The 26,416-nt window shown below is 38.7% G+C and overlaps 1 protein-coding gene across 3 annotated transcripts in view; it reads left to right on the top strand.

The window, feature by feature from the left end:
• The window catches only part of nlgn3a (neuroligin 3a), a 214,960-nt gene that overhangs the window by 94,355 nt on the left and 94,189 nt on the right, over positions 1 to 26,416 (top strand). The gene's annotated exons all lie outside the window — the stretch shown is intronic.

Here is a 26,416-nt window from a genome sequence, read left to right as displayed (position 1 = left end):
AAATTAGCAAGGAACATACATGTTTCAAAAATATATATTGTATATTATTAAATCATTATAAAATAATTGATCATGTAGTTTTGATCTCTTGACTATTCCATCCATATTTGCATTGCATGCATTTTCTTGTCCCTGAAATATATTTTTGTTATATGTAGTTTGAAACAAAAATTCTCTATTTCAAAAATATATTTTATATATTTATTTAGAGCTTTACTGTTTACAACATATATTTGGCATAATTTTTTTAATGCTGTATAGAAATGATTAAACCACTTCAGCCAAACCAGATAAAGCTAAGACTAGAAAACCAATTTGATGTGTTTATTTTAAATCACTGATACCACAATAAAATCGCTGTGGAAATTCATTCTAATAAATGCACAACAATTTGTCTGCGACTGGCTGTACAGAGTGTGTGTGTGGGCTGTGATCAGATTTTCTTTATGTCCAAAAAAAATTTTTTCACAAACATAACTCTAAAATGCACATAACACATGCAGTGGATATAGTTGTCAGTCCTCTGTCGTGTGTCATGTGTTCCCTCCTCTTGTTTCCTTATTTGGTTTGCTTCCTGTCCTTGTTAGGGTGATTATTAGTTTATTCAGTTCAGGTGTGTCTAATTATCTGTGATTGTCATGTGTATTTAGTTCCTGCCTGTTTAGTTAGTTTTCGTCTGGTCTACTCCTTATTCCCCCGGTGTTCCTGTTGTAGCAAATTAGCTTAAAAGGGAATTATATATAAATAATTACAATTAATTATGATTAATTACAATTATTTATATCGGCTGACAGTGATAACTGTAGCAGAATTAAATTGCCATCAACTGATCTGGTCGTCCAGCGACCATTCAGTGTAAGTTCATATCAACTCTAAGAAAGGATATTTTCGTGGCCACAGAAAATGCTTTCTTAAGTATTAATGCATTAGAGCAGAATGCAGTTATGGAAAGAGCCAGTTAACCACCTGAGTTAAACCATCAGCACCGTTTATAATGGGGTCTATAACTTATACTAAATCTCTGTTTAGTTTAGTTAGATGTACCATACTTGCACTTCCACTGCTGTTGACGTGTGTCTGGAATGCAGTCTCGAATGAAAAGTCTTGATGGTTTCAAGGTTTTGGACTCGCAATCACATTCTTCCGGGTTGAAGAGTGATGAATTCCAAAGAGGTTATTCTGGTTCTGAGGTCCGCAGAGCTTTGGTTGAATGGAAAGTCAAGGCCGCAAGGCCTGGCGCAAAACTTAGTTTCAGAAGAGTTCTAGCTCACATCCTTCTAGGATCTAACAGAACCGCAAAACTGAGATATGTTGGAGCCCACCGGGCACGCCAGTACCGGCTCAGGCTCTCCACACGGGTAGCAGTCCGGAGATTTGGCAGTAGAGTTTGCAGAAGAGCTTAGCGGGCGGAACTGTGCGTGAGCCCTTTAAGGTGAGAAAAGTCACGCCTCTCAGGATGGGCTTGACCAATGAGAAAAGCTGAATTTCCAAGCGGGAGTTTGGAAATACTGGGGGGGTTTATGACTCTTTGTCTGAGAGCATGTTAATTTTGCAAAGGGGTTGCATTAACAGTTGTTATACAAACCATTAAAGATTATTAGGTCATTAATATGTTGCATAGGTTTCAACATGTAATATTCACTCTCACTTAGATCATCCAAAGACGAATTGATAGAGACCAAACATGTTACAATTAGAGTGATATTAACTAGTGATCTCGTCACATGTTGACCTAGTTTCTTCTGTTCCCCTATTGGTTAATTAGATCCTCACCAGTTTCTGTTTCCCCTTTGATTACTTTGACTATTTAAAGCCTGTGTTCTCCCTCCACTTTTTGTCTGCTATTGAGTTAACCATATGTGTTTTGCTACTCCTTTCTCCTGGAATTCTGCTGTGGATTATTAATAAAAGACTCTCGTTTGTTCTATTCATCGTCGTGCGCCTCTTTAGCATACACAAACGTTACAGATCTATCATAAGCATGCATAGAACAGTCTACAATACACAAAAACCTATACAAGAACAGTAATAATATACACAATGACCTAATGATATGTGTGCTCATTCAAAGAAAGGTTTTTCTACGAGTTAATTAGAGTCCATTTTATGGCATAATGTCTTTTTCCTAAAGGGGATATGAAGTGAGTGTTGCTCGGCCATTTGCATTCCTTCGAGCAATAAAACTAGTGTTATCTGATGGGTTGCCATGGAACCAGGGGGGCCTGAAGTCCTTGACAGTCCTACTGGCTCCAGGTATGTGTATTGGGTGAGGGGTCTGTGACCATTTGTTAATCTAATAACTAATTGATTTGTTAAATCAAATGCAAAATTGTGTGTCTGATTGGTCCAAATGCTACACTGTCTGTGTTTACCTTACCTTGCCCTGGATTGTTTGGATTAATTAAAGATTATTATATTGAAGTATCTCCTAGTCTGCGTGTTCCTCGTTCCTCCCTGCTGTGTGCACCGTGGCAATAGTGAATTTTATTCCTTTTCACACAAATTATGACTGTGGGGCAGATTATCTATTATACATATTCCTTGCACAATACTAAGTTATGACCTTAGAACACGTTTACCACAGTGCATAATTTGTAACTAATATATTATGACATCATAATCTGCTCCATACATTTGGCTTGTCTGACATATAAACTTGCACGGTAGCTCACCTGGTACAGCATTGCATTTTCTATGCTGTGCACTTAGGTGTGAGTCCTGATAAAAGACTTGTATAAACTAGCTAAAATGGCATGGTTGCTTCATAAAATGCCCTTTTTTATCTCATGTTTGCTTTTGTTGACAGCATTGGTTAGGTTTATTGTAATGGTACATTATTTTCAAACGCAATAGCATTTAAACCATTTATAGGCTGACATTTGATTTAAAAACTGCAGTGATACATACAACTGATGTAATTAAATGTTGCCAGATTCACATTCACCTGTTTTGGATAAAGCTGAACGAGCTTTTAGCACCACTTGCTGCAAAACATGCAAGAAGCAACATAATATCGTTTTAAAGAATTGTTGCCACAGGCATGTTTTTCTAATGAGTCTGGGTTGCAAATAAAGGTTAGATTGGAGGCTAAAACTTTTTTCAAGAATCATAAAAACGCTAGTCCGAGCAGCTAGCATGTGAAGCTGTCGGCCACTGTGCTGTTGGCTATCAGGTGGGCAATGCTCGGCTAGCCAATGGGCAGCAGAAAAACAAAGCCACGATGACATTTTATCTGATGGAGAGTCCTGTGGGGAAAAGCTGTGGCGCTGAACTGTCAGGCAGATTTCTGGGAGATGTGGAAGGGATGAAAAAAAGGCAAACAAACAGGGGCCCTGGCACAAGCTCCCATCACCAGGCGCAGGAGCGCAGATAGGGCTCTCACGGGATCGCAGGAGGCAGAGATGAAACACAAAGAGATCTAACCTTTTTTTATTTCTCTGGGAGAACAGAGTTCTTTGGTGCTGAGAGATTAAAAGGGAATGGCAGAGTGAGATAGATTAAAACGAATCAAAGCCATGCGTTACTTATTTGCAGAGAATGTCAGCTGAAGAAGAAAATATTGCATTTGTGCACTGATGAGGTGCTGTATTATTGGCAACATTTGGTGTTGTATCAGAGAACATTTTACATGTTGGGAGAATATTTTACTTCAAACAATCCTTCATAAAGCATGTTAATGCTTATTAAATTCATGTTAAATGTTAAATTAATATGTGAATCAGACTGCAAAATTTAGGGTTTGTATAAATTGAACTTTGAGAGTCTGAAATCAAATTAAATTCATTTCAACTGATGAAAACTAGTGCATGTAAATTTACCTTATCATTCATGGTCATTGTGGCCAGAAGTGTGAACTTGTACCATCACTTAACCTTAGACCTCAATCTTTAAAGGTTTAAGTTATCATTAAAAGCCAATTTCATATGGGGGATTTTGATATGTTGACTTTAAAATGATTATTTCAATCCATTCATTAAGCAGTATTGATTCATAAGAGGAAAGTATCCTAATATACAACCAAATTAAATCAGGCATAGTTTTTAAACACTTTTTTTTTGTTTTGTTTTTTCACGGTAAAGGGCCAATGCTGACATATTTGTCACGGGGATGTGTGCTGTGCCAAGGGTTATGATATTGAAGATATCCTTGAATTTAAACACTTGCAAACTTGTTTTTTACTGTTCCGTCTGAATGACAATGACTACAGGCCCATGAGATTCCTCTCAAGAGTTCCATAGGCATATTTTATAACATTTTATTTCTGCCAAAGATGAAGTATGTCACCCATATGTCAGATTCACAATAAATATATTAGGAATGGGTTAGGAGGATGGTTGACTACAGTGGTCCAATTTTCTTAGTCTTTTTAGCTTTTGTATTTTTAGCTTTAATGCTTTTAAGAGGGATGAATTTTGAGACGATTCAGGGAGGGTTTTTTTGCCGTATAATCACTAAAAATATTAAAGCCAAAATATCTTATAAACTAGAGCTCACTAGACTTAAACAAGTCAACTTCACTACCAGATTGGCAGCATATCACAGTATTTGTGCACACTAACAGCTGAATGGCAATAATCATACGCTTTCTCCTAAACTGTCCTTTCTCAAATGTAGTGTTAGGAAATCTGATTCATTATAGTGGACCACTTTATTTGGACAGTTTGTGTAAATCAAGCAGTAAAAACAAAACAACAACGACTCACCAATTCATTTTATTCAAGTCCCTTTGAGACATTCTTATAGCAAAATATTCAGTTAAATGCTATTGTTCATCAATATTGGACAATCGAAAAGATCTGAGGGACTTTGACAAGGGCCAAACAGCGATGGCTAGATGACTGGGTAAGGGCATCTCCAAAACAGTCTTGTGTGCTGATCCTAGTATGCAGTAGTACTAGGGGTGCAACGGCTCATGTTTCTTACGGTTCGGTATGTATTGTGGTTTTGGGGTCACAGTTCGGTACGGTTCAGTATGGGGGGTAAGGGGAAGTATTAGTGGTGTTAGAAATTTCCCCTAGAATACTCTACTATTTACTGACAATATATATATATATATATATATATATATATACAGGTGCATCTCAATAAATTAGAATGTCGTGGAAAAGTTCATTTATTTCAGTAATTCAACTCAAATTGTGAAAAAATAAATTCAATGTGCACAGACGGAAGAAGTTTAAGTCTTTGGTTCTTTTAATTGTGATGATTTTGGCTCACATTTAACAAAAACCCACCAATTCACTATCTCAACACATTAGAATATGGTGACATGCCAATCAGCTAATCAACTCAAAACACCTGCAAAGGTTTCCTGAGCCTTCAAAATGGTATCTCGGTTTGGTTCACTAGGCTACACAATCATGGGGAAGACTGCTGATCTGACAGTTGTCCAGAAGACAATCATTGACACCCTTCACAAGGAGGGTAAGCCACAAACATTCATTGCCAAAGAAGCTGGCTGTTCACAGAGTGCTGTATCCAAGCATGTTAACAGAAAGTTGAGTGGAAGGAAAAAGTGTGGAAGAAAAAGATGCACAACCAACCGAGAGAACCGCAGCCTTATGAGGATTGTCAAGCAAAATCGATTCAAGAATTTGGGTGAACTTCACAAGGAATGGACTGAGGCTGGGGTCAAGGCATCAAGAGCCACCACACACAGACAGTTGTCGTTTTCCTCTTGTTAAGCCACTCCTGAACCACAGATAACGTCAGAGGCTTCTTACCTGAGCTAAGGAGAAGAAGAACTGGACTGTTGCCCAGTGGTCCAAAGTCCTCTTTTCAGATGAGAGCAAGTTTTGTAAACCAAGTTCCTAGAGTCTGGAGGAAGGGTGGAGAAGCTCATAGCCCAAGTTGCTTGAAGTCCAGTGTTAAGTTTCCACAGTCTGTGATGATTTGGGGCACAATGTCATCTGCTGGTGTTAGTCCATTGTGTTTTTTGAAAACCAAAGTCACTGCACCCGTTTACCAAGAAATTTTGGACCACTTCATGCTTCCTTCTGCTGACCAGCTTTTTAAAGATGCTGATTTCATTTTCCATCAGGATTTGGCACCTGCCCACACTGCCAAAAGCACCAAAAGTTGGTTAAATGACCATGGTGTTGGTGTGCTTGACTGGCCAGCAAACTCACCAGACCTGAAAACCATAGAGAATCTATGGGGTATTGTCAAGAGGAAAATGAGAAACAAGAGACCAAAAAATGCAGATGAGCTGAAGGCAAAGAAACCTGGGCTTCCATACCACCTCAGCAGTGCCACAAACTGATCACCTCCATGCCACGCCGAATTGAGGCAGTAAATAAAACAAAAGGAGCCCCTACCAAGTATTGAGAACATACTGTATACAGTAAATGGACATTTTCCAGAAGGCCAACAATACACTAAAAATATTTTTTTATTGGTCTTATGAAGTATTCTAATTTGTTGAGATAGTGAATTGGTGGATTTTTGTTAAATGTGAGCCAAAATCATCACAATTAATAGAACCAAAGACTTAAACTACTTCAGTCTGTGTGCATTTAATTTATTTAATACACGAGTTTCACAATTTGAGATGAATTACTGAAATAAATTAACTTTTCCACGACATTCTAATTTATTGAGATGCACCTGTGTATATATATAATCTTCTCTTCTTTTTTTTCAGTCTTCTGAACCAAGTGCGGTGTACGGTACGGTTCGGTCTTTTACTGAGAACCGTTGCACCCCTAGTTAGTACATACCAAATGTGGTGCAAGGAAGGACAACCAATGAACCAGCGTCAGGGTCATGGGTGCCCAAGGCTCACTGATGCACATAGGGAATAAAGGCGAGCCTGTCTGGACTGATCATACAGAAGAGCTACTGTAGCTCAGATTGGTGAAAAACTTAATGCAGGCTATAATAGAAAGGTATCAGAGCACACAGTGAATCACAGTTTGCTGCGTGTGGGGCCGTAGCCACAGATCAGTCAAAGTGCCCATGATGACCCCTGTTCACCACCAAAAGTGCCACAGTTAGCCTGTGAGTATCAGAACTGGATCATGGAGCAATGGGAGAAAGTTGCCTGCTCTGATGATTCACAGTTTATTTTAAATCAGGTGGATGGCTGGGTGTGCGTGCATCGTTTAGATGACAGCAGGATGCACTATGAAAAGAAGGCAGGCCAGCGGAGGCGTTGTTATGCTCTAGGCCATGTTCTTCTGAGAAACCTTGGGTCCTGCATTCATGTGGATGTTACTTTGACACATACCACCTACCTAAAGATTGTTGCAGACCACGTACCCATGCACCCCTTCATAGCAATGATGTTCCCTGATGGTAGTGGCCACTTTCAGCAGGATAATGCATCTGCCACACTGATAAAATTGTCGAGGAATGGTTTGAGGAACATGACAAAGAGTTCAATGTGTTGCCTTGACCTCCAATTTCTTTAGATCTCACTCCGACTGAGCTATGAGATGTGATCAGATTCTACCTCACAACTTGCTGCTTATGTTTTTGTGCCAGATAAAACAGGACACGTCCAGAGGTTTTGTGGAGTCCATGTCTGACACTTCAGAATGAGGGGAGCCTACACAATATAAGGCAGGTGGTTTTAATGTTGCAGCTGATCAGTGTATAAGGCTTCTTTAAGACCAAATAGTTGTTCAGATGACCCACCAACATCAATATGTAATTGCACACCCCAAATAAATGTATAATATAAATAAAACTGTTGGAAAACCTGCCACATTAAAAGCTGTAGTGTTCCTAGATTATCAACATATGGTGCAATCATTATGTTCTGGAAAGAAAAAATGTATAATATTGTGTACAGGCTATTGTAGATAATAGACTTCAAAGGTTATTTGCAGGGGCAACCAGCGCAAATGCCCAGCTCATTACTGTAGCATCACGATACACAGAGTTTCATCCCATATACAGAGCATTAGATGTGTTCCCATTATTTAGCCGGATTAAAAGCTTCTGAGGTTCAAAGCCCAAGTTATGTGTTAAGCTGGAGTTCAGAGCCCCAGGGACACTTATCAAATCCCTTGCCCAGTGCTTGCTTTGCACAAGCTGAGGCTCTTGAACTCTTAAAGGCACCAGTTTAGAGAGAGGCCATTTCTCTGAGTAGAGAAGAGAGTTTACACACAAGATAGATCAGCTCTAACGGTATAGTGGTCAGTCCGCTGAGGCCTGTGTTTTAAACGGTGCTTGCTGTTTCCTGTTCTGCTGCTATCATTGGCTCGAAGCAGCAATTTACATTAGAGATGCTGGAGCTTATCAACTCATGGTTATTCCCTGAGGTATCAGTCCATCGTTCATCCTACAAAGGTCCAAATCGAGTTCATCAGTGTCCACTTTTTCAGCAGTATGGCTTCTGGAGCTATTTCCCCCATTCATTTTTTTTCTATAGACATTTCACAAAATTCTCCAATAAAGTGATGTAAGCCCTGAACCCAACCAACCAGCTCTGTGTCGAATCAATAACCAATCTTCTTATGGGAAAAAAAAAGCTGTATTTTTTGCTATAATGTTTTGCCTTATATAAAAAAAATACACTACTGGGGATTTCTTATTGTTTAATTTTTTATTAATTATTGAGCCATTACATTAAATCCATGTTCAGAGTATTTTTTGTCTTCCCCAAGTGACGGTGAACCCACTACAATGCTATATTTTCAGAGCTTGGATATGGTTTGAATGTTTAGATAATTTTTGTTCACGCATCTACAGAAAATAGCATAGATTAAAAGATTGACGTTGGGATTTTACATGTTGTAGTTTATGTCTACAGTAGGGGTGACCCCGAATAGTCGACTCCCAATCTCACAGTCGAATTTTCTCAGAGGTGTTATGATCATGCCATTTTGGCTCTGTTGGGGTGCGGTTTTCTTTAATTTCTGTAATTACATTTATAGTTACACTGTTGACCCATCCCTTACACCTTAACCCACCCTTAAACCAACTCATACCACCAAACCTGTCCCTAACCTTACCCGTATCCCACCTCAATAGCAGCAGAAATGTTTTGAAATACAATATGACCACAATAAGTACATTGTACTTATTTTTTGATGTAAGTACATAGTAGTTAAGGCCACCTAATATAAGTGTGACCTTAGAGTTTAGTTCCCGTGTTTCTGCATATTGTTGTGTGAAGAACGCGTCCATAAAAGGAGTTCATTCAGAGCCCCGCAGACACGTTCAAGCATCGGGGCATTTTGTGCAGATAGCCTAAGTTGTTATCTTAATGTTATGTTGTATAAATAATGAAGCATATTCTATATGAGATAAATGAGTTAAATCCCATTGATTAAAAATCTGCTATCAAATGCTTCATTCTACTGGTCATTCAGCACGCGCAGCTCAAAACAGAAATGCAGAACATTAATAACTGTCATATAGGGTGAATTGCCCTAAAGTGGGAAACTGGATAATTGGATAATTAAACATCATCAGACAAATAATATAATATGATGCGTTGATGCATTTATTATAAAGAAATTAAGCAACTATTATCACAGGCCTATGTTAGAAAAGATAGAAAAGAGTTTAACACACAGTCAGAATTTCTTGACTCTTCTCTAGTTCATTTTACTTAACATCTGTTACGGAGCCGATGAGACGAGAGGCGAGCGGATCCAAGTGCAAGCTTGTATTAATAAACATAGTCAAATCACAGGAACAAGACAAAGAGTAGTCCTTGGGCAAGCGTGGGTCTTCGATCAGCGAACAATATACAATGGGGCAAGGCAGAGAGATAATCCAGGTACACAAGCTATAATCCAAGAGAGGTGCAAACAGTGTCCTAGCGGTCAGGCAAGGGATAATCCAGGAGAAACAGGCTAGAATCAAAACACGGGAAAAACAGGCAAGGCAAGACTATGACAACAAACTGGGCTCCGTAGAGTAGCTATCACTTGGAGACTGATAAACGCTATACAATACTCAGCAAAGAGGAAGGGGAAGTCCATGGTTTATGTAGGGTTTGTGATCAGTGCAATCAGCTGTGTGTGTTGTCAGTGCAATGGCTGATGGGAATTGTAGTGCAAGGTAATGTGAAACAGTCTGTGTAGTGTGAGAGTCAATATGATGGAAGGGTGACCTCTGGTGGCAATCAGACGGAAGGCCACGAACCGGATTCGTGACAACAACAAACACATACAACAACAACGGCATAGCCTAGGCCTTTTTGAAGACACAATATAAATTCTTGCAACTTCATAAAAAAAGAAAAAAAAAAAAAAGAAAAACAATTTGAACAAGCTTTAGGCTAGATTCAACCTTGAGTCAGAATTCATGAACATGCTATGAACTGCAGTTGAAAACCTTTTAGAACATTTGTTTTCTGTTTTACTAATGTTTTCTATTTCACAAAAACATACCATTATAACAGTCTTTTTGAAAACCTTCAGCCTGCACAAACCTTGAGAACTACCTTAAAAAAACAACAACAACAACCTTTTGTCAGAGGTTAACTCATTACATCTCTGAAAACAAGCAGTCTTTGCATGTCAAGACACCGTTATCATCTATAATGCCATTGTTCTCTGCAATCTGAAATACATTTAATTGAATTAATCATTAGATGCATAAAATGAAGAGGTATGGCTTTATTGGCTTTACAAACTGTATTTTTTATCCCCCTCACCCTAACCCTACACTCAAACCTACCCCTCACACAAAACTTAACACAACACTAAAACCGTCAATAACCATGTTTGTCCTACAAACTAAGCCCCATCACACATTTTTGACTGACTAAAGTACTGTCCCACATTAGGCTAATCATACTGTCCCACTTTTCGAAACCACATTTCCTAAAGTGGGACACTAGGAAATTTGATAAAAATATAAAATATATAGTTTATACATACAAAATTATACTATATTTTGATGGACAAACATTCCATAAGCACATTAGACCAAAAAGTAGCAGGACTATTTTGTTTAAAACCAAGTTTGTCAAAACTCTATGTGACTGAACTTTGGGTGGTCTTCACACAATGTGCTTCCTGTCAGATGATTGCTCCACCCTCAAATATGACTGGACATTTGAGAGGTCATGCGATTTTGATCACATGGCACCACAACTTTGGATAACAAATAGTTTTACTGGCATTCATGTATTTATGGGGGAGCTACAAACACTAGACCTTAGTTGTCCCACATTAGGCAGTGTCCCACTTTAGGGCAATTCACCCTACATAACGTTATAATGAGAGTACTATTGTAAAAAATGTTGTGAATTCTTAGGGTTTCGCTGACGTTCAATGTTAACTATCTTTTAATCAAAACATAAAATATTATTTCCCCCGTTTGTATCTGTGAGGTGTCCGTTACACATTTTCCCTGTGTGTTAACATCAGTAATTATGACTGTCGAATGTCTGACTTGACTCTTGGTAATGTATTTTGCCCCGCCCCCAAACATACGATTCGACTATCAGTCGACTATCAGTAAGATTCTAAAATTCCGACAATGAAATCAACAATGAAAATCCTTAGTCGGGGACACCCCTAGCTACAGTCAACACGCACCTTCAGAGAAGTGCTTATGAAACAACAGTGTTTCGGTCAATGATTTCGGCTCTTCAAACCATTTTGGCTAAAATTTTGGTTGCTGAAATTTCAGTGCATCACTACTAAACAGGGCCGCTTTTTACATTTTGATTGATTTGTTTTACCCAACATACTTTGAGTTTATTGTATGGCAGATATTTCAAGATTGCATTGTCTTATGGAGATTTTGCATGGATTTTGGAACCTGTTCTGTCTCTGTTTAGGTTGAATTGCCTTACAGAGTCATGGGAAAATAAACAGTCCTCAGAAGCAAGTGTTGAGTAGATAGAGACAGAACTTCATTTTGCAATGACAGCAACAATAGAGGACTACAAATTACTGCACCATTAATGTGAAGTAACTGTTTCCTGAGCAATGATTGCGTATCAGTGCAGCCTGTTAAGAAAAACTACTGTCACTTCAGCTTGATAAAGGTGAGTTTGGTCCACAGCCGGAGAAGAGGAATGGTGCGTGTTTGTTATGCGTATGTGTGTGCGTTTCTAACCTACGTGAGAGGATGGAGCAGGTAGTTGTGCTTGGGAACTAATTGAAATGAGAGGCGATGTGCAAGTCTCCTCCAACATCGCCAAGCCATTCGTCAGGGTGACATCACCGTACTCACACCACATCCATCTTCTAGAGCAGGCCCAGGCTTGCACCGCTCGCCGTGATTAATATCCATACCTCCCAGCCGCACACCGTCACTCCCAGCACATTCAAACACGAGCACACTGGGAGGCAGCGGGCAGCTTCCCCTGTAATCTTCTGTAGAGCTGGACAGCTGTGGTGTGGGCTGCTTCTCCATGCCTGCGCCACTGATGGAGGAAAGGGACTTGGCAAGGAAGAGTGACGGTGTAGCGCTCCTTTATTGCCCATCCAGTAGGAGAATACGCAGGCTCTGCTGGTAGCCGAATGCTCGACAGCACCCTAATGAGTTGGATGATGTTTTCACCTTCGACTCTAGACAAAGTGTTAGCAAAACACAAGACGCGGGACAAGCAAAACCACAAGCCATGCCCACAGCAACAACCTGGCTGGAGTTCCATCCACATCTGCGCTGATAATTAAAGGAAGAGTTTATCTAATATTAAAAATAGTCACCAACTACTCACCCTCATTTGGTTCCAAACTTCTAGGACTTTTTGGTAACACTTTATTTTGATGGTCCCTTTTGAACATTCTGTTGACACTAAGTAATGTTGCAACTACATGTCAACAAACTCTCATAAGAGTATTAGTAGACTGTCTGCTTCATATCTACTAACTCCTTATCGTGTTGGTCTCCCAACAGATATTCTACTGACTATAAGTAACTTTGCAAGAACGTGTCAACTTAATCAAACCCTAAGCCTACCAGTCAACTAATACACTACTAACACTCTAATGAGAGTTAGTAGAAATGTAGGTGCAACATTACTTATAGTCAATAGAATTTGTTAAATGGACCATCAAAATAAAGTGAAACCGCCTTTTTTTTTTTCATCCAAAAAAAAAAAAAAACATATAACCAGACCATAAGATATACTCCAGAAATTATGTGCTTTTGACATGAGCTGAGTGATACAAACAATGAGATGAAAGAGATGTAGCAGAGGGCAAGATTTTCAATGAGTAAATGAAATTAAAATTTTGGCCCTCACACAAGGACATGGAATATTAACTCTTTCCCCACCAGCATTTAAAATAAAATTTTATTAAATGAATAAATAAACAAACAAATAAATAAATAATAAATGCCACCGCCAGCATTTTTGATCATTTTCACAAAATGTTCATGACCGCCAGAACATTTTGTTGAGTGAATATCTGAACATGCATTATTTGTATTCATTTATTTTATTTATTTATTTTTAATCATAATTTTCATTTTTGCTGTAATTAGTAAAGCAAAAGAGATGACCAGTTTTAACTGAGGTGGCTACAGTGACCTGTCACATTAAAAAACCATCAAAACGATATTTATTGTTTGAATTTCACTGTAAAAATATTAAAATAATATATTAAAAATTAAAATAAATGCCACCGCCAGCATTTTTGAATATCTGAACATGCAAGTGGGTAAGTTAAAATAAAATTAAGCAAAATTTTGAAAAATAAAAAATAAAGCTGATAAAAATCACATTTTTGTCAAAGGGTAAGTTGAGATCGGATTCAGAATGATGATCAAAACATATACAGTATGTAGTAGATCGCGTCCATCAACACCCCCAAAGCTTCACAGTCCTAAACCACTTCCTGGGTGGATATTTTTTATGCAGAAACATTAGGCAGTTTTTAATTGTATGCTGTTTGTTTAATGACTGTTATTTTATGTATGCATCTGCTTACATTCAGTATGCGTGTCACGTGTTTCTTTCCTGTTTGAGTTGATATTTTGTTCTTCCTGTCCCTGTCCTCATTGTGTTAATTTGATTCCAGGTGTGTCTTGTCATCCTCTCGTTATTCTGAGTATTTATAGTGTGTTCTGCCCCTTGTTTCCTGTCCATGTCAATACACATGCTACGTGTTTGTTCCTGCCTGTTTCATGTGAGTCTTTGTTTGGATGAATAAAGACCGTAATAATTGTAATCCTCCTTCGCTCCCGAACAGTAGCAGATCGTGACAGAACAGCGGACAAAACAGAAAACAGTAAACAGCGCCTCTTCCCCTCGTTTATTTTCCGTTTTTTTTTCAAGTTTTTCTGTTTTCATTTTTCCCCTCCGCGGCAATGGAAATCGCCATGTGGTTCTCAGCCCTGGCCCGCCGAGATCTCCCACTGTTGGAGTATGCGCAGGAGTTCTCGCTCGTCGCGTGGTCGGTGCTGGATAATACCACACTAAACTCTCTGTTCTGGATCAGGGCCAATTACCATCGCCCCATGGACCTCCCAGACACAACAGGACTGAGCTGGAGGGAAGGGATCCTCCGGTGTCTGGAGAGTGTCCAGCCTCGATCCAGAACAAGCCCGCCAGCCGCGGCTCGCTCGAGCCCGCCAGCCGTTCATCAGTCAAGTTCGCCGGGCTCTCCTCAGTCAAGCCCACCGCCGTCTGCTGCAATGTCAAGCCCACCAGCTGCCACACATGTTCCCCTAGGAATACTGGTGATTTATGATGGGAGCCTTGGAGCCCAACCCCAGAGCTCACTCCAGTGTCGGCTCCAGCCCCAGAGCTTGCTCCAGTGTCGGCTCCAGCCCCAGAGCCCTTTCCTCCAGAGCGCCCCCCAGAATTCCTAGTTTTCCCCAAGAAAATTTTGGGAGGGGCCATATGCCCGTGGCCATGGTGGAGGATCCGCCATGGCCTCCTGAGCTCCCAGCTCCGTCATGGCTTCCTGATCTGCCCTGGAGGCTCTCCTTGTCTTCACCCTGTTCCAGTCCTGCACCAGCCAGGGCGCCCCCTCCCAGATGGTACTGTTACGGCGCGGGACGTGCCTTCCGGGAGGGGGTCACGTGTTTCCTTCCTGTTTCCTTCCCTGTCCTCATTGTGTTAATTTGATTCCAGGTGTGTCTTGTCATCCCCTCTTTATTCTGAGTATTCATAGTGTGTTTTGCCCCTTATTTCCTGTCCGCTGTTATATGCCAATACCCATGCTACATGTTTGTTCCTGCCTGTTTCATGTGAGTCTTTGTTTGGATGAATAAAGACCGTAATAATTGTAATCCTCCTTCGTCTCCGTGCTCCTTCACTCCCGAACAGTAGCAGATCGTGACAATGTGATCGCTTGTTTCTGTTTCTTCTTCGTCATGTTTTAATCCAGGGATTCTTTCAGAAGATGTGTAATAGCACCTCCTACCGTATGACTATGAATTTAATAAAATGGAAAACTGGAAAATTCCATCAATGGCAGGGAAGCATTGTGTCATAAATGGGGGGGAAAGAGTTAAGATTTACAGAGTGCCGCAGTCAGGTTCAGTAAGTTAAAACTTTGCTCATTTTCTCCATAGGGGATTTTTTAATGATACCTTATAAACCTTTAATAACAATCTTGTTTTTGTGTTTTTGGATGGTACATGCTTTTTTGAAGCCATCTGTTCTCATTATTTAAACTTATTTTTAACAGCAGAATTTGTGGTGAAAAACAACATTACCTATGATGCTGTACAAAAAATTCCACAGTGAGCAAATCACTCAAAAGGAGCTTGCAGGGAACATCCACCTCATATGGCGTAAACACACCAGTCTTCCTATATCCTATATGCATACTATGTGCATATAATGCAATAAACCTAATGAATACTTTGACAATCATAAGGGTCAATAGTATAGTAGTATGACAAAAGCCATACAGGTTTGGAATAACATCGTGGTGAGTAAACGCTCTCATCGTTTTAATTTGCAAGCGAACTATTCCTTTGAGAACGAGCTGGAACCGTACGATGACAGAAGAAAAAAAAGAAGGTCTTATCAAAGCAGGCTGTCAGACCAAAAAAGGAGCGGCGCGACGGCGTTTGGAGTTTTGCGTTGCTTTTCTTCAAACTTCTGAGCTAAAGATCCCCCCACCCCCCAAAGCCTCTCATTATCAGGAGATGAAATTGCAGCTCCCACCTGCGATCGGGGGCGAGCAACACTTTGAAGATGCTCTGAAATGTGACCGTGTACGCCAGCTCCCTTAGACTGATTTGCTTTGATAACCCCCCCGTCTGATGTACGCAACAGTTTCGTACTCCTGTAGCTCTCAGGCTGCAGCTTACACTTAGCGTAAAAGCCTTTTGCTGTCTTTGAGATGCAGAGCGAGTCGCCCCCACCCTGACACACACACTTCCATTCAGTGCCATTCAATGCTGGATGTGATTGATTGGGAAGTGCTCCATGAGAGCAGGGCCGTTCAATGCGCACCACTCTTTTGTCATTCACAGGGTTCCTGCCTGCCCAGAGAGAGAGCATGTCATGTAATCAGATTAAGAGAAGTGCTGTCACAGGACAGGATGGCTAACAGCTGGCCCATAAGCACCCTGATTTACTTTACGCTGCTTACTGCATGCTCCTAAAGGCATTGGACTTTAGTGCAAGCAATCTGTTTTATCAGTCCCAAATTTCCCGGGTCGTTTATCCTCGCCTATCAACAATATGGGTTTTGGTTTGTAGCGTTCCACCACGGCACATAAATATGACAGGTTTTTGTGTCTTTGAGGTGAATGTGCTTAATACCTTAGAAATTGCATGTCTGTTGCAATCTCATCAACTGCTCACTTCGTCTGACCTGAAAATCTAAATTCTAGGAATGCATTTCCTGCGCAGTTACACACAAACACACAGACCCACACATTGGTTGTTTCATCTAATAGTAAAGAGTTTGGACTGAGATTCTTTACGTCTAGAGCTCTTACTGTTATTAAGAGCTCAAAGATGGAAAGGCGGTCTTGTCAGAGCTCATCTAAATCTAGGTACGGCATTCCTCTAATGCTGTCCTATCATATATCTGCAGTCATTAATTCCACTCCAGTCACTCAATCACAAACTTCTCGTTGATAAAGGATGGAATTATATGATGTGGTGTTTGTTTTATTTTTCTAGATGTTAGTCATTTATTCAAAAATATATCACAATGCCGTACATAGAGGCAGTGACTGGAATACGCTTCTTCTGTGATGAATATGTTAATAAGTCCAAAATGCCAAATGGATATATATGACTCACAGATATATTAATGTTCAACTTCTCCACATATATCAGTGCTGCCGCCATCTTGAATCGGTCAACAAGAGCTGGCTAAATGGATGTCGGTGGTTCCTCAGTGCGCTTCAATTAATTGTAATTCCTTAGATAGCGTTTGGCTGAATTCATCACAAATAATCAGACTGGCAGACCTAATGGTAATTATGAACACTGTACTGTAATTATTGTCTATTCTATAGTGGATAGTTCACTGCCATTATTAGCAAAGTTAATTTATTATGTCTGTTGAAACAAGCTTATTTTGTTTGTAACATATATTGAAATAGATATGCAATGAAATCGCTATGCAAATGATCGCTGCTATATACATTTTATAATAAATATCTGATATTAATTGATATATCATGGATATTTTTGGATAGCTAAACTCATTTATGTTTTCTATCTAGCTTGGGTTTCTGATCTCTAGATTTCAATCATGTTTTACCAATATTTATCAACTGCAATGTGCAGAAGTCAATACAGGAAGCCATTTTTTGTCATGAGGAAAAAAAAGAAAGAAAAGAAAATCAAATAATAGGTAACTGATAACTTGATCGTTTTGTGACATTGCATTTATGTACTGAGCAATAATAATTAACTACATGTACTTACTATATGGTTAGGGTTAGGATTGGGGTTTGGCTTAGATTTACTTGCATGTAATTTTGCATAATTTATTGTTATTACAATAGTAAGTATATGTAACGAGTAACAAGAACACCTTAATAAAATAAAGTGTTACCCTCTATTTAAATGATAAATAAAAATTAAAATTAAAATTGCACATTTGAAAGAACTGTGTATTCAAGGTATAAGGATGGTTAAAATAATGTTATTATATTTCATACGTTTTTATACGTCTTGACGTTATCAATAAATGTCATCAAATTGCAAATTAAAAATGTATGAAACCAACATAAATAACCCATCAATTCAAAACAGGAAGACACAAACAAATGAATGATAATGAATGAATGAAATTCTAACAAAGTGGACTTCAGCATTTTGAGTATGTAAACCATCTCAGTAATTCAGATGAAAAACAAGCCTCACCCCATATTTTCTCAGATGCCATTCATTGCATGCTTGAAGCACATCTATTTCACATAGAAACCTCTAGTTGTGGCCTCTTCTTTTCCACCCCTCCGTCAGAAAGTGAGCAGAAATGAGATGTGAATGGGCCCCAGTGTTCAGAGAGCCTTAAAAACAGCTCTCTTGTTCTAGCCTCCCCCCAACTTCCCAGACTCATCACTGAAGCGCCAGCGAGTGTCTTTGAAGAGAGGACCGTACAGTGATACAAATGGCAATCCCGCTCTTTCAGGGATGCACTCCCCGCCCCTGCCAAGCCCTTTTTCTTTTCAAATCCCATATTTTCCGGAATTCAGTGGCCTGACGGGGACTGGCGTGAGGGGGAGGTTGACGTCTGGGAAGAAGGAATTGCTTCCCTGCAGTGAGGGGTGGGGGAATCCAGAATCCTTAAGGGAAGCAGGAACACATTGCCTCTTTATGTTTTTTGAGGGTGGCCTTCCCTTTCTCTCGTCATCCTCACCCCAGAGTCCCTCTATTCAGTCCTGGAGAGAGAATGGAGGGGGTTATGAGGCTGTCAAGGCTGTGATTGTGTAGCTTAGGTTGGGCAGGCGGGGATGGGAGAGTGGCAGATAGTTCAGACACACAGACAGCCTTGTTAGCTGGCATCCACACTGAAGGAAAGAGAGGAAGACAGACTGGCTGATGTCAAGCGCTACTACTCCATTGCATCATCCTCTTCCTCCCTTCTATATTGTCTTCCTCTATTACTAACAGCCTCTATCTTAAGCTCAGTAACGAGTATCATGTATTTTGGCTTCAGCTTCAGAGACATTAGAGGGATAGTTCACCAAAAAATTTAAATACTGTCATCATTTACTCTCTCTCAAGACTTTCATTGATCTTTGATACAAAAATTAAGGCATTTTTAATATTCTCTCATTAAATTTTCCATCCTTTGAAAGTAAATGCAATCAACACGTCAAGTTTCAACAAGTAAAATGTTGTAAAAGAGATCCATATCGATTGAGCAGTTTAATCCAAGTCTTCTGAGGAGACGCAGTTGCTTTATATGATGAAGAGATTTAATTTAGGCTTTTATTCACATATAAACATTATTCTTAAACTGCGGCATACCAAGTCAAACAGAAGCCATTTTTCCCATGGCAAACATTTTGAGTGTCAGTTTGCAGTAAAATGTTATTATTTATAAATGTAGTGATGTATTGTGAAAATCTTGTTATGTGTCATCGCCCCCAGGGCCCTGAGGGACCCTGGGAAGTTATGGGGTCTGCACCATCTAATGGCCATAAAAGAATTATGTGCTTATTAATTCATAATATTCTTCATTTATTATGGATAATCTCCTTATATGCCCCTGAACATGCCAATGGCAATACCAAAGTATTGGCATTGTTTGCCCTACGACATGTCCACCATTTTGATTTATCACATAAACTATTCCATAAGATTTTTTTTTGCCAAATCGGAATGAAACCATTGAATTTATAGTCTGGGTGATCAACTTCTTTGATATTATTAGGAGATGGTCAAGATTTTGATTCTTTATGCCAAAGAAACACAGTTAAATGTTTATTTGGAGATAAATGGATATAATTATTAAATTGAATGAGATGTTTTCATCAAATTTGACAGAATTGTGTAAGGCCCCAGAGATGGCATGTGGGGGGGAAAAATGATATTGTTGCCACGAATTAGCAGTTTGTTCCCACAACTTACTAATACATCAGCAACACGATTTACAAATTAGTTCCCTCCTTTTAAGTAAATCATGAGCGCGTTTTACTTATTTGTTACGTCATTTTAGTGAAATTGTGGGTACATTTTACTAACTCCTGTCCGCAATTTCATAAACCCATCATCCTTTTTGCATAGTGAGAAATTATCTGTATTGCTGCTGTTATGAGTTAAAGTGTGACAGGACTGTAAAGAGGATATAGCCTGTCAAGAAAGAGGGTGCAATATACGCTATTCACAAATCATTCAACGGACAGAACGGTTTAATAAATCATGCACACCATGTACTTAAAATGTTAAGTTCACGATTTACTTAAAACGAGGTGGCAAATTAGTTCTGTAAATTGTGGAATTGTGGCCATGATATATATATATATAAATTTCTGCATGTCATTTCTGGGGCTCTATTGTCTAAAGACAGAAGAAGAAAGTAGCAGGACTGGGCAGCATGTTGGCGCTATCTGAGTTGCCATCACTGTCCGTGATGACAGTTGCGTGTCTTGAGAAACATGGCCACTATTCTGATATCAACATGTCATGAAGGATCTTAGGCTGCATCTCTGCAATACTTTGGCATATTGAGATTTTTTATATATGTACCATTATACACATTCCCTGACACCAGACTAATGTGTTCAGTCATTATCTTTGCAGATAGTGAACTTGGCCCTGATAGATGCTACTTGCAACTATATGTATTATTTTGTTTATTTAGTTTTATGGGAAACAAGACAAACACACATTTGCAGTGTCTATAGTGCCATTCTAATATACTGTAGATGATTCTAAAAATGCTAAGCATGTGATGTTTTGGGCTCTTGAGAACACATGAAATGCGGAACCAAGTGGAATATTTTGATATTCCAAGCATGAGGCTTTCTGATGAGCCGTCCAGGTGACAGGGTAGATGAACGGAGGGCGAAGCATAGGATGGACAGCAGCGTGCAATCCGCCTGACGGCTTTAGTGATGAAAGAAGGTGAGGAAATCTCAGTGGGTTTGCTGTATATTTAATGTGGTCATATTCCAGTGTCAGCTCCTGCCCAACTCCCACCAGCTCAATGTCATGTCATTGTTGCCGCATCGATCGATATCTGTGTGTGCGATTGAGCCAAAAAGTGTTTTACAATGGTGGAATGTGAACATGCAGGATTGGCCTGAGACAGAGCTCTCACCCTCTTTCAGTCTGCTTTGTGAACAAGAGCTATTGTTAAAAGCACTATGTAGATAAAACCGAAAACTCTTGTAGGAGAGTCTGTGTTTCATCACCTTTAGTGATGTTAAGTACTACTGATATTGTAAGTCACCTTATGAGCTTTTTTCTGCATAAAATTGCCTGTGCAAAGCATATTCCATTCCCCAAAGGGATAATAATATTGTTAGGTATTGCATTATCTTCAAATTAACAAGTACCATCATCTCTATAGAGAGGCTATATGTGATGCTGAAAATGTACAGATAGCGGATTACATTGCTGTGAGAGTCCTACACAACATAAACATAGTGAAGTGATGTAACAGGCAATAACAGATTGAAGCAAAAGCAAATATAATGGCTCGTCCAACCTCAGTATGACCCCAGTGGTTTGTAAATTCTACAACAGCCCTGTATAAAAGGCATGATGCATAAAAACAGTCTTTATATAATCTTAATTGCTTTCCAAAGAAAACATTGGCTACCACATTTCCAATTAAAATACATCCACAAACCATGGAGAATATATTTTAAATGTAGCCTGTGGGTTTGTTTGCTTCGTCTTCTGTAATAGTTCTGGATCTTGTTTCAACTTATCATGTACACCCCGAATTTAAACAGAATCATTTTCAGTCCAAGTCATCTCTACTTGTGTTTAAGACCATTTGTTGTGTTTTTATGTAAAATGTATACACTGTAAAAAAATTGCAAGCGGTTTCAACTAATTATTATTTAGTAACTAGTTCCACAGAAATTTTACGTTCAGTCAATTTCTGACTTCAAAGTGTTATCTGAATTATTTTTTGGTTGGCTCAACAGTTAGTCAACTAGTTTTATAGTCCATTCAACTAAAATGTTTTAATTGGTCAAATGTTTAGAAGACTACAGCAAGTTATGTCAATTAAAATTTAACCATTTACTCTATGTGCTTTATATGTTACTTCAACTAAGATTTATTATGTGGGCATCATAAGAAATTGCTGGGGAACTACATAAACATATATTTTTATAGTTTAACAAAATTATTAAAAATTATTAACTGGTATTTATCAATCACTAAAAACACACACTTTACAACACACAATAGCCTTTATTTTAACAGCAATCTCCATTTATAACATTTTTCATACAAACTAAACATACAGGAATGAAGAAAAAAATCACCTACATCTTGGATGGCCTGACGGTCAGTAAATTAACAGCAAATTTTCATTTTTGGGTGAACTATCCCTTTAAAGCTCCAGTTGACAAACATTAACTCTGTAATACAACTGAAAAATTCAGATTAAACTTTAATGAACTAAGAAAAAACTAAATAAGCTAAACAAAATGTTAGCAAACAAACATTTACAAATATAATTACTGTTCACAATTACATCTTTAAAATGAGTCAGAAGTCAAAAAAAAAGAAAAGAAAAAATGAAGCAGGTGTTACAGTATATCAAATCAAGTCAAGTCACCTTTATTTATACAGTGCTTTATACAATACTGATTGTGTCAAAGCAGCTTTACAGAGTCAAACAGGAAAATAGTTTGTCAATAATGCAAGAGGACAATAACAAGTCATTTTTCCAGTTAAAGTCAATTCATCTACTGATTCACTACCTATAGGGTAACTGACTGAGACGCTTTGAACAGCCTTGTGAAACGATTCAGTTGTTCATTTTCGTTCGGAACGACGAACTTCTCTTCAGAAGCACCTTCACGAGACCAGAAACATATTTCACCGTGGCTTCTGGCTTGTTGTTAATCACGTTTAATGTCGTCTTTTTACTTCACGGGACAATTGCAAAAGTTACACATGCAAAAACCTGTAACGGGGCTGACGAGACGTGCGGATCCATGTGCAAGCTTTATTTCAAAGACAGAGACAAGGTAATAACAGGCAGGGTCAAACAATGGCAAACAGGTATATAGAGGGCAAGGCAAGAGAAGTTTCCAAAACAGGCGTGTTCGATCGTGGGCTAACAATATCTAGAGGGCTAAGACAAAAGAGGTAATCAGTAAACAAAGCAAAGGTCCGGGCTGGGGCAAACAGTATCCAAACGGCAGGGCAAGGGTTAATCCAGGGAACACGGGCTAGAATAAGAACACAAGAAAACAGGCAAGGCAAGACTATGAAAACTAACAAGGGCTCTGTAGAGTAGCTACGGCTAGGGGAGCGATAAGCGCATACAATACTCAGCAGTGAGGGAGAGAAAGTCCATGGCTTCAGTAGAGTGTGTGATTGGTGATAGCTGTGTGATCAGTGCCTTCAGCTGTGTATGTGCAATCAGTGTAATCAGCTGTGTATGTGTCATCAGTGCAATGGAGGATGGGTAATGTAGTCCGTGGATGCCATGCAACAGTAGTGTAGTGCAACAGTCAATGTGGTGAGCGAGTGACCTCTGGTGGTGGGTGAACGGAAGTTCATAGACCGGATTCATGACAAAACCCATTCAACACGCCCATGTTAACTTCAAATGAGCGCATTACTGTGGTTTACATTGTTAACTTATTACACATTTAATAGATTTCGGTTAACGTTAGTCGTATTAAGCATAATGACTTATAAAAGAGAGAAAACCGCGCTCTCTCTTCATATCTTTTCACGTCACAGAAACACAAAAATATCATACAACTAACCAAAATTGCCTAAAATTCATTTTAGTAACACAGCTTTTGATATTAAGTGTTTTATGTATTAAACGTGAAAGACCACATTCCCTTAACTTAAATTTCCCTCAGACATATCATACAATGCTTATTCGATGTTTTTATATATGTTGTACGTTTGTGTATAAATATATATGTTTTAAATAAAACATTTACACCTTTTAAATATAAGTTTTGGTAAATTCAGTCTAACGTTAACTTAAGTACAAATATTTAACGTTATTCAGTGCCACTTGACTTGCCTGACGCCTGAACTTGACTTACACTTTTATCCACTTTTCTTCGGATATACAACTCATAAAACACTTTCTAAATGTCCACTCAAAAAAATCGAATATGTTGCATGATTTTCTCGTTAAATTTAGTCTAAAAAAATAACATTTATTTACTGGAACTTACCTGGCGCATGAACTTGACAAGATGGCGGCGCTGTTTCTCCCGCGAAGTCACAGGCGCATGCACGTGCAGAATGATCTCAGTGTTGGTTGGATTTGTTTTTATTAGTTCAGTCAAACATTGGCATTCTGAATGTTGACTGGATTTGAAAATAACCATTCATTTAATATTTTTAAAATATATTTGTTCAGATTTAATATAATATGTCTTCTCAACTAAGCCCAAGCAATAAAATTAGTTCAACTTAAATATTTTTGTCAATTGGATTTTTTACAGTGTAACAAATGAATAATAATAACAATGAAACAAATGTAAAAATGATTATATAATAATTAAATAAAAATAAAATGGTGCAATTAAAAGCCATATTCATAATTATGTTATAAAGTATGCCAAAGGCATTTTCATTGTAATGGGATGTTGACAAAAATAATACAAGAGGATTTACATGTGCATTATTACTACATTATTGTATAATTCATTGTGAAGTTCTATAACTGATTAATCTAATTTTCATTTTCAAATTGCTGCTCTTTTATACCTCTAGTTGTGTGCTTGGGTGAGGTCTCACATCTCACTCCCAGCGAATAATCGCATGTTTGGTTGGGCTCATTAACGAGCATTTGAGAAGCAAAACGCAGCGGTGTGTTTTGCATGAATATAAGTGAATTAACTCGTATTTGATTCGGCGTGCGGCTCTACGTCAATATAAAGTGACATAATGAAGTGCAGAATGTCTGCCAATGCCCTTGAGATGTTCAGGAAAGCTGCTCTCTTTAAACCTATTTCCTTTAACTGTGCACGCTCCTCTGTACAGGAAGCAGCCTTTCAAAAACATGCTTTATTTGATATGCTAATATATTACATGCTGTTTAATTGATTTGTTCCTGATGAAAGCACAATAAAAATGGATTTGGGGAAAAAGATGGTGATACTTCCTTTCCATCCATGCAAGAGCAGCACTCCCTTTACATTACAGTCGTTTGCTGATATAAAGAGGTATTTAATCGCTGTCCATTCAGTGTGCTAACATGCCAATGTTAAGCTGTGTCCAAAAATAAGGCAGCTGCCTCGCTTGCGTTTTTGTATGAAGATACCCCCCAAGGAAATTCGATCCAAGCAAATGTTTTTTTGAGTACAACACTTATTTATTGGAGGAAATGGAATCATGCATCATGAATTCATTTATTTATTTCCACTGAATTCGGACATGCTTCCTACTTTCTAGCTTTCAACCACCGCTATAGCAAATTAAGATTACATGCAATTGGTCTGTAAATATATTTGATATTACCCATCATTCATTGGTTCCTTAATTGTAGAGAGAAATTCTCTTCGATTGTAATGCTCTTCTGCTTTATTTGATCACCATGTTGACCATTTGCCACGATCAATATACTGTAGCACATTCTATAAAATATGGCTTAATTTACATGTGGTGTAGCACGACAGCACATTTTGTGCCTGCTTAAAATAAATTGTAAGTGGTTAGTGAATAAGACGCAGAGGTTTGCACCGAAATGCTGCATGCTAAAGTCGCACAGCTGTTTAGTGAATCCCCTCTTATCTCTCTCGCCCACTCTCCCCTTCTCTATTTCAGTCTTTCGTTTTCTCTCACATAGGCACGAACACACAGTGCCACACATGTTAACACCAGCCCTGCAATTTGAGGCCTCCCCTCTAGAGATGCCAGGTTGTCAAAGCTAACCATCCAGTGTCGGAGTGAAGACAGGAAGCAATCCAGATAAAACATTTAACCTCTATATATCAGGAAATTCATTTCCCTGTTAGCAGCTCTTCTGGGAGTCGACATGTAGATGAACATCGTTTAAGTCTTGTTTCTCTATTCCCTGCTAGGAAATCTAGAAATTCTGGTTTAGCAAAATAATGTGGTTGAGCACAAATATTGTTCAACGCACTATCAATACAGCGTTCTACATTTGGTTTTATTATTTTGTAATGTTGCATGTTTTTTCTTGAGATGTCCTTCAAAGGCAGAACGTTTCTAATATTTTCTTTTTCTTTTTTTTTTTCTTTATGATTATACCAATATTTTTTTTCAAATTACAATGCAATGCAGTGCAAAAAAAAGTGAAAGAAAATGTGAGTGGTTGTATTTGCAAGGCAGTGCTATGCACTTGCCAAGGTATATGGAGAAATTAAGTGCATTGCAGTGCAGTTTCTGAGCTTTTAAAGCCAAAAGAGATCACCCTTCCATGATATTTTGGTT

Source organism: Onychostoma macrolepis, chromosome 14 (genome assembly GCF_012432095.1).
Source record: "Onychostoma macrolepis isolate SWU-2019 chromosome 14, ASM1243209v1, whole genome shotgun sequence".
Lineage (NCBI taxonomy): Eukaryota > Metazoa > Chordata > Actinopteri > Cypriniformes > Cyprinidae > Onychostoma > Onychostoma macrolepis.
The sequence above is the reverse complement of the archived record's forward strand: the minus strand, read 5'-3'. Positions and strand labels throughout refer to the sequence as shown.